Source organism: Chenopodium quinoa, unplaced genomic scaffold, assembly GCF_001683475.1.
Source record: "Chenopodium quinoa cultivar QQ74 unplaced genomic scaffold, ASM168347v1, whole genome shotgun sequence".
In the NCBI taxonomy this organism is placed as follows: Eukaryota; Viridiplantae; Streptophyta; class Magnoliopsida; order Caryophyllales; family Amaranthaceae; genus Chenopodium; species Chenopodium quinoa.
The window spans coordinates 320,130-327,947 of record NW_018742886.1 but is presented as its reverse complement, the minus strand read 5'-3'; positions in this window follow the sequence as shown (position 1 = coordinate 327,947).

The window sequence follows — 7,818 nt, the reverse complement described above, 5'->3', positions numbered from 1 at the left end:
AGTCTAAAATTTACAAGGACAATTTCATACTTCTAGGTGGCCCAGCTGGAGTTTTAGAAGAAGTGGCCGGCTGTTTCTCAGTCGCCGCATGTTTCCTGGCAGAACCAGGAGAGCTCGCAACAGTCGTCCTCCGAGCCTTGGGGTCCGGCTGTTGGGAAGAAGAAGCTCTTGGAGCGCCCGTCTAAAAAAGAAGAAAAGAGTCAGTATATGCATAAACACAACTCCAAAAAGAGGGTGAAAGGCTCGAAGCCCACCAAGGGTGCCCCCTTGTTGGGGGAGTCGGTTGAAGACTGTTGCATGATGGAGGCCCGCAACATGGCCGCCGCAGTCTTGGAGGCGGTAATTTTTCTCATGGCGTCCGCTGCAAAAACAAATAGCAAAGTTCAGAAAAGTCATAACAAGAAATGCACGGAACAACAGAGTATTCGACAGGCCGGCTACCTCTTGAGCACCGACTGCTGAGGCCACAGGCAGCCAAAAAGTACTCGTCGTAGAGCCATTTGAAGCTCGGGACGCAGTGCAGGGGTACTTGCTCTCGTACCCCTGAAGTAGAGTTCACCTTCGACTCTACTTTGAAGAGTCCTTTATCTAGGATCTCTTTCTTAGCCTTGGGGGGAACAGGCGGCATGCTGCGGCCGCCTGCAAGAAGGGGCGGATTCATGTTCCACCTGTTGAAGCGCTTGTTCAGCTCTGTGTCTGAACTCTCAATGATGAGGAAAGTGCTCCGCCAGTCCTTCTATTTGTTTGCTTTACCTCTCGTCATGAGGCAGCCCCTGTGGCTCGTCAATTGATACCAGCCGGTACCGCCAGCCTTAGGTAGTTCATGTGGGCGAAAGCCTCGAAGCTCGGCTCCACCCCGTGCAGTTCGCACCCGGCCACATAGCCGAGTACGTTGACCCAGGAGTTCGGGGCTAACTGCCATAACCCCAACTCATACCCATCCAAGATCCGCTGAACAACTGGATGTAGTGGGAAGCGCAGCCCAGCCTTGATGGCCGTCTCGTAGCAGCCAAAGCAGGCGCCATCATAACTGGTACCAGCCGGCCATACGACTGTGTCTTCTGGATCCGGCACGAACACTAAAAAGCCGGGGCCCATTGTGTGGTTTGCGATAAAGCTCTCCACTTTCTCTTGCATGGCCGTGATCCGGCCCCGAGGTACCGTGCAGTAGTAGGGGGTATTTTGCTCTCGGTGAGAGGCGGATGGCTCCGCCTAATCGTCCTCCTTCTCAACTGCGTGAGAAAGCCTCGCCTCTTGTAGGCGACTGTTTTTCTCTTCTGTGTCCAGGGAAGCATGGCCAGAAGAGCTAGACTCGGAATCGTCCTCTGACGAGTCCGAAGAGGACGACTCCTCCCCTCTCCCGGAGGGGCCCGCCTCCTCTCCTTTAAAAGGAGCAGGAGAGAATGTAGAATTTTCAACTGTAAAATGGGAAGGGGTTACTTTGACTCCTCCCTCAGAACTGCCGGCTTTCAAGCCGCTTTGTTTCACTTCCACATCTGGCGCCTGGTAAGATGTTTCACTAATCGGCACCCTGTGGGAGGAGCCGTCTGAGTTTTAGATCCTGGCAGTCTTTTTTGTTCTGGCCATCATGCTCTGCATAGACACAGATACAGTCGGACTTTGTATAAAGGGCAAAGATGGGTCCAGAAAAGGGAAGGCGGCACTCCTAGTCCTAGATTCAGCCGTCCCCGGTGACCGGCTGATCACTAACCTAGGTCGTGTCGTGTGCTTCCGTGGTGCCATTTCAAAAAAGAATAAAGTAAAGAGAAAATTAAGAGTAAGAGAACTGACGGTTACCTGAACGAGTGACGATTGATGAAGTTCTGAAAATCCTTTGCAGTCGGCTTGTCAGAGCAGGCGGTAGGCAGAAAGGGTCCAAAATGTCAGAGCAAGTTCAGGGGTCCGAATGTTCTCTCACAAAGTTTTCAAGTGTGAAAATGACCAAAGTCAACACTCCTTTATGTAGGCGAAGTGAGAAGGCGAAGGGTCACTTCCAGAATTCAAAATTTTGGCGGGAGAATCTCTCGGCCTCTCGCCGAGTGACACCTGTAGCAGGCCGTCGCCTGTTACAGGGCGATACCTGTCACAGGTAACACGTGACCAGTCACGTGCCACCTGTGAGGGCAAATGATTAGGGGATTTTTCCCCACCAATCACCATCTGACAAGTGGACCAATCAGGTTCCGCCATGTGTCCGTCACATGGGCCAATAGGAGCCTGCCACGTGTCAAGCAATGATCCGTCCACTATGGACCAATTACGACGCAACACGTGTCCTTCCCATGACACCTGGCATAACCGGTCACCTAGGCCCAACTTCCGAGGGAAGCCCAATCAGCCCAAGGTTAACCTAAACCTAGATTGACACGTTTCCCGAGGTTATAAATACCTCCCTTAATCCTCATTAAGGGAGATTACGCTAAAAACGCAGATTACACACATTAAACACTCTCACCTAGAGAGACCCAATCACTTTAATTTCCGCATTAATTACTCCTTAATCAAGTACTAACTTAACCGTCGGAGGCGGATCTCCAATCATCCGGAGCATCCGTTTGTTTTGCAGGTACAAGCGTCCGGTTCCAGTCTCGGAATTGTAACTCTCCCGCAGGACATCAGAAAAACCCGAAACAACACTCAGGCGACATAAGGTTATGCTAAATCCCAAGAAATGCGTCTTTGGTGTTGAGTCTGGGAAGTTTCTCGGATTCCTGATTGATCAAAGGGGGATAGAGGCTAACCCGAGAAGATACAGGTGGTAATTGACATGAAGTCACCCCGCACTGTCTAGGAAGCACAAAGACTAACCGATTGCCTAGCGGCTTTGAGGAGGTTCCTCAGCCGGTCAGGTGACAAATGCCTTTACTTCTTCCAAGCAATCAGGAAGAAGACCAGATTTGAATGGGGGGATGATGCTGAGGCGGCCCTTTAAAAGCTAAAAGAGCACTTGAACTCTTTGCCAAGGGTTGTTAGCCCTCTGCCCAAAGAGTCGTTATATATGTACCTAGCCGTCTCAGATCATGCTCTCAGTGTTGTTCTCCTTGCTGAGAGAGACGACATTCAGCTCCCGGTCTATTTCATTAGCCATGTTCTAAAAAATGCTGAGCTCTGGTATCCCATGTTTGAAAAATTTGGCCTTGCTCTATATATGGCCTTCAAGAAGTTGAAGCCGTATTTTCTGGCCTATCCGGTGGTAATTTACACCGATCAGCCCCTCAAGCAGCCTTGCCCTATATAGGGCATTTCCATTGAAAAAACCCTTGGACTCATATAATACTCGGGCTTTGGTCGGGCCTCGCTAACCCCGAGGCCACAGTCCTTAAAGTCGGTAGTCGTTTTGCAGGTGGAAATCTGTCGGAGGCCTTCGTGTTTTCGGGGCTTGCTTTCATGTAAAACCCCAATCGGTCAGGTGAAGCACGCAACAAAGGTATATTTCCTATTTTGGCCCTTTTGTGTTTATTTTATGCATTAGTGATATTAATTATTGCGAGCGTGATCCTTGGCTCGGGTTTTTTCTGCGGTGAGGAGGACTCGCCAAACCCCAACAGCGTTATCGGAGCCCCGCTCGTTTATTTTTATTATCATAATATTTTTAAAGGTATTTTATGGCTTAATTTTTCTGGTTATAAGTTGCTAGTTAGATTAGTAGCTCGTTTTACCCATTTTAACTTCGTATTAGAGCTGACTTCAGCTTCCGAACCCAGATTTCGACCCAAAACTAGTGAATTTTGGGTGGAAAAGGCATTCTGGAAATGTTTTTACCCTTTATGAAATTGATTTTTAGCCAGAAAAACAACCAGAAATGCATTTTTCGAGGGTTTTTTCTTTTTAACGAAAAGTTTAAGTCTTTCTAACCTTAAAAATTAATTGCATATTTATGGTGGTTATGTAATTGGTTCAATACATATTTTATATGCAATTTTAAACCTCTTTAGGCATGATTACTTGGTGGTAATTTGTGTTTGAAAGCTTGGTTTTATTTTTCACATAATTGCAATTAATTACATTAAATGTGAAATTTCTGTTTTTGAGGCTTCCGAAGTGCTAAAGATTCAATCTTTAATTATGTTAAGTGATTGAAACTTTAAGAACTACTAAATTACATGAATTTTATGTTGAACTTTGTTGTTTTAATCATTTTGTGTTGATTGGAAATATAAAGTTTCAAACTTTGTGATAGAAATTTGTTTATCTTCATATTGGAAGATATACTTTTTTAAAGATTCACAAGTGTTAGTAGTTGGATTTTTCATTTGAACATTAAAGTTCATATTTTTCCAACCCCCTCTTACTTTGTCAAAATATCAAGATTAATTTAAATTTATTAAATTAATAGTGAGAACTTGCCTTATTTATGTTGTTGCACCAAGTTAAACCAATTGAATTTAAGATTGGTTCTTGGAAATTATTTTGGTTGAGTGCACTTTGATAAATTTTATTTTTCAATTTTTTGTTCATTGAATTAGGTCTAAATTAATTTATAATTAATAATTTTTCACGCAAAATTGGGATTGAAATCCCGAGGCTATGGCACGCAAAACAAGGCAAAAACCTCACTTGGATAGCCAGGCTGCATAGCATCCTGCATGTGGCTGCCAAGGAGGTTGTCCCTATTTGCACGCCAACCATGAACGTGGCTGCTGCTTGCTGCCAGCAGCATGGCGCGCCAGCAGGCAACAAGCAGCAGCACGGTGCAGTAGTAGCCAGGAGTTGTGCGCGCTGTGCGTGCTGCCATGCTTGGCTGGCCGCGGCTGGTGCAAGCATGAGCATTTTTGGTGCGTGGTATGGTGCTTGATGCTATAAGACAACCATACTTAGTGTGTGTGCCTCGTACCACGCAACACGTGGAAAATGCTACTAGGTGTATGCCTAGATAGTGCTACGGAGGGTGGTCGAGGCACATGCACCAAGTCGCAATGTCCGAGTTATTAGGTGACTTTGGTTTTCGTATGGCATGCGCCTAATGCGTGAGCCACTTGAGTGCAGTTGTCTTTGTGTTGGCTTGTTTGCCATTTTATTTACTTTAATTAATCTTGTATATTTTAATTAAATTTGTGGAGGCTAGGCCTCGGTTTTTAGCGACATTGTCAAAATTTAATTTTGGGTTCTACCGGCTTAATTAATTGGATTAATTAAGATGGATGCGGAATTTAGTAGGATCTTCAATTATTAGTTACGTCAATTACATAATCGGTTAAACAACCTTGACTAGTTTTAATTAGGCGTGTTAATCGGATTATTCACCTAGACTAGTTACTAGTACGAGCGTGAAATTAATGCATTGTTACTTGTTTATCGTTGTAAAATGCATGGGCCATTCACAAATAGTAAATGGATGAATGAAATGTATATTCTCTCATAGGTTTTATTAAATGGAAACTAGTGGGACCCAATTATGATAGAAAATACGGACTACGTGCCGTGATGTATTTTTGTAAATCCAAATACGGTCTACGTACCGTCGAGTATTTTTGTACCTTAATATTTACATTAATCCTAATTGTAGATACTAGTAGTTGAATAATTTGGATAAGAAGTGAAGACGGAGGTTCTTGGAAGGGGTCATGCTAGTTGCTAATGTGCATTTTACACTTATGCCTTATATATATTTATTCTTGTGCTTATATATGAATGATACGTTAGATGCATGTTTAGGTTTTCAAAATGTTGTGATGATTGGTTAAGTTCACTTAAATTAACCAACATAGAAACCCTAGATCTCTAATATATTGAGTAAAACTTGTCTTTCCAAAACAACACTTACCAACCGAAAGAGGGTGATGGTGGGCTACGCCAAGGCGAGGTACCATCACTACTCCATGGAATGTAAGGCACACAGGGTGTGCATGTTGGTTTTGGTTGAACTCATTAGTATAAGTGAGGAGTCCTCACATATTGTGGCAAAAGAGATATATTGTCAAGATGCATTGGATGCAACGATTATCTAACCAAGAATGGCTTGGAGCCGTTAGCAAGGCAATGCTTACCTTGAGATAACAAGTGTTAGGACAAGCCAAAGCATGCCTAATTACTCGTTGACCCCTTGGATCTTGGAATCGCCTTATTTTTACATAATGGGGACAATTTTACGTGTAAATAAGTATTGAAATATGCATGAATTAAATTCAATCTTATTTAAGTACTTTTGAATGGTTTTTCATTTCAAATTCTTTCAATTGTAGAATCATGTCTTCAACTATCGACAATAATCTGATATTCCAAGAACATCCCGAGAAGTTACCATTTAGCTTGAATTTGATAGACTTCAAGGAATGGGAAGTGGAACTCCGTTTGACCATCCGAAATTGCTACTTAGAGCATATCTTGGATACACCCATCTCGAGTTTCTACTCCAAAGGGGTTATGAGCGATGATGAATATGAGGAGTAGAGTTATGATTGCAATAGAGTCTCTCGACTCTTGGCAAACTCCATTTCGGAATAATGGAAGAAAAAAATTCTCCAACTACCTTCCGGATGTACTTCTCAAGGCTCTAGAAGATGAGGTCAATCTGAGGGTCACAAAGAGAAGAAAGGGCAACTATGATGGACTTGTGGAAGAAGTGACTAGGTCATTGTCTAAAATGAGGATCAAGCCTCCACAAGATGGGTGTCTCATCAAAGAGAGGCAAGAAGTATGGGCTAGGGTCTATAGTGTAAGGCTTAGACCCGGGATGCTACTTCAAGCCCATGTGCAAAAGATGACAAGGTTATATTTAACCATCTGGAACTGATTGGTAGACCGGTGTAGGATGATTAAGCGTCTCATATGTTTTTAAGCTCACCCCACTCGGGGTACGTTGCAATTAAGATGAAACTTAACAACAATCGGAACAAACTATCCTACAAGGAAGTTATCTAAGAACTCCATAAGACCTATTCTTGCAAGGCGGCTAAGTTTACTCTAAAGTCCAAGAAGAAGGAGTTCAAGAACTAGACTAAGATGCTCTGCTTTTATTGTAGTAAGAAAGGCCACTACAAAAGAGAATGTAGCGAGTATCTGGAAGATGAGGCAAAAGGAAAGAAAGCCTCAATCTCAAGTATCATCTTGACACTTGAATGTAAGAAATTTGTATGGTATTAGATGAAGAAACAAAGTGAGCGACACTTTTCAAGTGGACATGAGTACACAAATTGAAGATGAAGAAAATCTATCCGAAGAAAGCTTGTAAGCTCATGTATTTTGTTCAAATTCTAAACTTGCTAAGTTTTATCTACCATACTTTGATCTTGCGACGTTGGACGTCATTTTAGCCTTGATCACAAGACCTTTTGTTTCATGTCTTTTTTATTTTAATGGAAATTACACTTTTGTGTGTTTAGACTAAATTGTTTATAATGATACCAAAAGATCTAAGAGCATGGAGTCAAATCAAACTTACTTGTGGCATTGTCGTCTTGGCCACATTAACATCAAACGCATCAAGAAACTTCTACAAGATGGCATTCTAGACTCATTTGATAATTGCAAAGGATGTTTACTAGGCAAGATGATAGAGCAACCATTATCCAAGTTAGGAGAAAGGGCTGCTGTTATTAAGCCTCAGCTAATACACATTGATGTGTGTGGGCCAATGATTACACCTGTAAGGATTGGTTATCGGTATTTCATAACTTGGACCAACTTGGACCTTCCATATGGTGACACGTGTCAAGAAGATATATTTCCTAATTTGAGGTGTTTGATAACCCCAAGTGGACCAATGAGAGAGCAACACGTGTCTCCCTAGGAGGCGCCCAAATGGCCTTTCCAGATGTGTGACACGTGTCACTCAGATATCCCCTCTGAAAAGACGACCTTCAAGGCCCAAACTTTGAG